This window comes from Xenopus tropicalis, chromosome 4 (assembly GCF_000004195.4).
Source record: "Xenopus tropicalis strain Nigerian chromosome 4, UCB_Xtro_10.0, whole genome shotgun sequence".
Lineage (NCBI taxonomy): Eukaryota > Metazoa > Chordata > Amphibia > Anura > Pipidae > Xenopus > Xenopus tropicalis.
The window spans coordinates 137,692,616-137,698,282 of NC_030680.2; positions in this window are offsets into that span (position 1 = coordinate 137,692,616).

A 5,667-nucleotide genomic window follows, 5' to 3' on the forward strand; every position below is an offset into this window, starting at 1 on the left:
TGTGTACAGTTAGGGCTGTGACAGACGGGGAGATTAGTCCCCCACGACAAATCTCCCTTGTCGCGAGCGACTAATCTCCCCGAAATGCCATCCCACTGGCGAGAATGTAAAATTGCCAGTGGGATGGCATAAGCAGCGCAGCGATTTTCTGAAATCGGCTAAGTTGCCTTGAGAGGAAACTTCGGGGATTTTGGCGACATGTATGCCATCCCACCAGCGATTTACATTCTAGCCGGTGGGATGGCATTTCGGGGAGATTAGTTGCCCGCGACAAGGGAGATTTGTTGCGCGTCTGTCACAGCCCTAAAGTGTAACCAGAGGAGCAAAATAAACCATGACCTTGTATATTAACTGTGTATATAAACGTAATCTAATGAGTAATTCAACTTTATTGCAGTATTGTATGTAGAGAAACTGTAAAGATAACAGTCTGACAACCACCACAGATTTGTCATTTTTGCCACACGGTGAAAGTGTCACTGTAGGAACGTAACTAACAAAGTACCACTGTGCTGAGCCGTGTCTTACCTTCTACGTTTTCATTTATACAGCACACATGTATTCTGGCAACAGTGAGGATAGATCAAAATGTGCCAACACCAAACGTGGCAGTAAGGGATGAAAAACTTTACAAAGCTGGTCAAGAGAACCATTCACTCCTTAGGAAGAATTGATGGTTGATATGTCCCTTTGCAGACTTGAAAGCCTATGGCAGGGGTGGGCAAACTACGGCCTGCGGGCCACGCTTGGCTCGTTTGCTTTTTAATCCGGCCCGCTGACTCCGCAAGTCTCATCACGCGAGACTTGGACTAACGAGTGGAGACGGCGTAACGTAAAGCCAAAAAGTTTGCCCACCACTGGCCTATGGGCTGAAATACAGAACAAGCCACTTTTTTCTGGCATGGCCATTGACCACGAAGATTGAAAGGCCAAATGAACAGATCATAATAGGTGGCAATGCAGGACATCGGTAGAGGGCCACATCAACAAGCTTATGTGGTCCTTCTCTCAACGGCAATGTTCAGCCAGATATTGGATAGGCCGTCGGACTGGGCCCTTACACGGGCAGATAAGCCACCGACTTGCTCTGAAGGAGCCACACAAGCAAAATGTAAATATGCTAGAAGGCAAAGACAGTATATAAAATGGCACAAAAATACAGTAATTACTTAAGGCTATGCTTAAATGTAAATACAATAATATAAAAAATATAAGGACAAAGTCCCTGTCATCTTTCAAAGCAATGGTTCTCAATAACCATTAAGGAAACACAATACAGGAATGCTCAGAGAATCAGGACTTACAGTTCATAACACAACTCTGGCCTGTGTAACTGCTCTAACCAGAAATATTTTTGGAGGACCCTCCCAGAGGCTGTGGAAAGACCATAGAAAAGAAGGGAACACAGCACTCCTAAGGAGATTGTTACAGTCATTACAAAAGCTCCACAAATAAGAAGTTATTTATGAGACAAAGGTTATAAAGAAAAAAAAATTTCCAGGCGCATTAATACTTTTTCAAGATTGGTATTGGCAACAATAAAGAAATTTCCTTAATACATTCCCATAATAATCAATGGGAATTGTCCATAAGCATGGGCTTGATAAGCTCCTGACTACTAAGGGAAATATGTACAGTTAATATGAATTAATTTTATCACCACAGCGCCACCTGCTGGTCATTTTCCATCCGTGATCCAGTCAACATGGTCGTCAAGAGAAAGAAAGAGGGCTGGTTTGATGTTCTTCTGGTTAGGAAACACATTAGAAACCTCAGCTTTTCTCATGCCTCTTCTAATCCGAAGAACATCAGACCAGCCCTCTCTTTTGTTCTTCTGACATGTTCCTCGACTAGATCACTGTTGAAAACCGACCAGCAGGTGGTGCTGTTGTAACAAAATTCATTTATATAAGTACTTTATGCCTTAATTTCTTGGAATTAAAAAATTATTATGGCATGCAATATGCAACAGATTTCAGTATTTTGTCTTCAAGATTTTTCCTGAGAAAGCTGGCAGAGGCATAACGGAACAGAGAAGCCTGTGGTATTACAGGTATGGGACCCATTATCCAGAATGCTCGGGACCTGGGGGGTTTCTGATAAGGGATCTTTCAGTAATTTGGATCTCAATACCTAGTCTACTAAAAAGATTATTTAAACATGAAATAAACCCAATAGGATTGTTCTGCCCCCAATAAGGGGTAATTATATCTTAGTTGGGATCAAGTACAGGTACTGTTTTATTATTACAGAGAAAAGGGAATCATTTAACCATGAAATAAACCCAATAGGGCTGTTCTGCCCCCCAATAAGGGGTAATTATATCTTAGTTGGGATCAAGTACAGGTACTGTTTTATTATTACAGAGAAAAGGGAATCATTTAACCATTAAATAAACCCAATAGGGCTGTTCTGCCCCAATAAGGGGTAATTATATCTTAGTTGGGATCAAGTACAGGTACTGTTTTATTATTAAAGGGAATCATTTAACCATTAAATAAACCCAATAGGGCTGTTCTGCCCCAATAAGAGGTAATTATATCTTAGTTGGGATCAAGTACAGGTACTGTTTTATTAGTACAGAGAAAAGGGAAACCATTTTTAAAAATTAGAATTATTTGCCTACAATGGAGTCTAAGGGAGATGGCCTTCGAGTAATTTGGAACTTTCTGGATAATGGGTTCCGAATAAGGGATCCCATAGTTGTACTTTGAAGAAGGAATAGGATTATGGCTGTGGGGTGCCAAAATACCCCTCGTCACTGCTCTGGCAACAGCCCAGAGTCCCTCTCCAGAACTACCACCCCACCATTTTATTTTTCTGTATCCTTCTTCTCCATGCACAGTCAATCCAAAGTGAAAAAATCTAAGAAGACGAAAAATATTGCAATATGGTGCCCCTTCCCCAGGGTATCAGTTAAGTGATTATAATCAATGGGGGGAGAGTGGCAACATATTTGGCAGTCTCCAGTAAGACCCCACTGCGTGTCACCCTTAATTTTACCATGCAAAGTAAAGTAAAAATGTAACTAGAAATTAGTAATGAACGTAGGGATAGTATTTTGCTGCCTTGGCAAGGGAGAACACATTATAAATCCCCTGCCCCCATTCAAAGTGAATGGGACCCTAGCCGTGTCTAATAGCAGGCTTATACGGGTCACAAATGCAGGGCCCCTACACATCTCCAAGTGTGCCATTAACCTAACCTCATACAAGGTGTCACACAAACACTGAAGAGGTTAAAGTAAAAAGATGTAATGACTACAAAAATAATCTGGTTTAGTTGTAGTAAAGAAAACATCCACACAATTTTGCTATATACATGTTCACTATACATTTACTGCCCGTTACAGTTTTTCCAAAGCTCAAGTACAGACAGCAACTTAACAACTGTAGAAAATATATTAACACAACTTTGAAACATTACAAGCCTTTGCTCGGTTTACATTTTGATTAAAAACACATTCCACATTTTTTGGGCTGTAGCTTAATAACTTAGAGAACACAACATTTTGAAATGCAATAAATGTACAACTGTGGCGGTGTCAAAATGTTCTAACAATGACGAACGGTGAACTGCCTTGCCTAAACTGCCATACAGTAGAACCGAGTCAGCAAAAGAAGTTTAGAAATAACAATGGCATCTCCCCATTTTAGAAAATGTTTACAGTTGTATTAGGGTTATGGCCTGCTGGTGCAGTATAAGGGCAATGACCGACGAGATTAGTCGCCCGCAGCAAATCATCCCTATCGTGGATGAATAATCTCCTCCAAATGCCTTCCCACCTCCTCGCTTCTATCATGGGCAAGTAACCGCTCCGAAAAGGGTTTCCACCGGCATCAATAGAAGTCGCCTGCAGGAGGAAACTTTGCACGACTTTGGAAACCGAAGCAATGCGAAGGGCTTTCCACCGGCATCCTCTATTATTGCTGGTGGAAAACCTTTTTGGAGCAGTTAGGGCTCTCGGGGAGATTAGTCGCCCGCGAACAGGGAGATTTGTCGCAGGCGACTAATCTCCCCGTGTGCCAGAGCCCTTACTCACCTGCGATAAGAGCAATCTATCACAGGCGAGTAAGTTGCTCCGCGAGTGCTTACACTTAATCACAAGTGGGAAGGCATTTGAGTAGATTAGAGATTTGTTGCAGGCAACTAAATCTCCTTATCTGACATAGCTCTAAGGGCTGTGACAGACAGGGAGATTTGTTGCGGGCGACTAATCTCTCCGAAATGCCATCCCACTGGCGAGAATTCAAATCACCGGTGGGATGGCAGACGCGGCGCAGAAAACGCCCAAGTTGGCATGGCATTTCGGGGAGATTTGTTGCGGGCGACTAATCTCCCCGTCTGTCACAGCCCTAAGGGAATCGGCCAACTAAGCAATTCCATTGTTGAGGGGAGGGAGGAAAGTTATGACCCATCTTATCAAGTCTTAGAACCCAATACAACAAAATTAAAATGAAAGTACAGTTTAGCAACATGTCTAAAACCAACATACCGTATTAGGCAATGATTTCATCCACTTTTATATACAAAACATTTTATTTGAACAATTTCATGAGGAGATTTTTGTGAACAAATCATGAATTCACCAAGGCACAAAATCTGCATTTTCTTCCATTTTTCTTCATTCTTTCAGAGCTAATATGAGAAATGTTTTTTGGACCCATACACTGGCTCATTTCTCTCACATTACAGCACGTAGGCATTTTTGATTGTAGCGTAACGGAGACCCAAGGCAACCACCCATCCAAACCAGCAGCCACTTCCCATGATGGTGAATAGGAAGCAGTTGTCATAGCTAGAATGTTCTAGCATTCCCAAAAGACACCCACTTATTGGAAAAGGGGTGGGACAAAAGACAAATGCTTCCTTAAAACAAGGATAGAATTGCAGCTACAAGCAGGAATTTTTATTCCTATAAATTGAGGACAGTCAAACAGTGCCCATCATGAGAGATACAAATACCAGTACTCTAAGCAGATACTAGCAGTGGCAATGGTGCAAGGTTTCGTAAAGATGCAAGGGAAGGTGGTAATGGTTATTATCTCAGATTTTGTGAATAATTAGTCATGGGTTCAAGAAAGGCACAACCCATCAGTTCTGTGAAGGGAGGTAAATCAGGTAAAATGTGTAACTGGACGGCAGTCTCTATTACATATTAAAATCCACTAAAACACCTTGAGGAATGCAAAATGCCATTGCAGAAATAGAAGAGACAAAGGGTTTGGCATATGCGTATGAGCAATGCTAATTTTTTGCTTAGAGTGGGGCAGTTGTGCTGTTGACACACCAAGAGCCATCTATGTGCTGGAATTGATAACTAAAGAGCACTATGTGCTGGATAACTATATGAACACTATGTGCTGTACGTCTTGCCAATGAGATTACTCCAACCAAGGGGGACTGTACATTGTGACACACAGGGCATTCAAGTGTTAGTAGTGCACTCAAAGCCCTACATGTGCTAGAAACCGAGAGTGTACAATGCAGTCAAGTTCTTCACTGCAGGGTGGGGGGAACACTGTGTATATCATACCCCCTGCAGACTCCAAGATCAATCACTTATGTTGACCCAAAACATTCTACACACAAGATGAAATAAGTAAAATAAAGTGATTTCTATTTACAACATGTAGCCAGTGAAACAAATCAAACTGCACAGCTAAA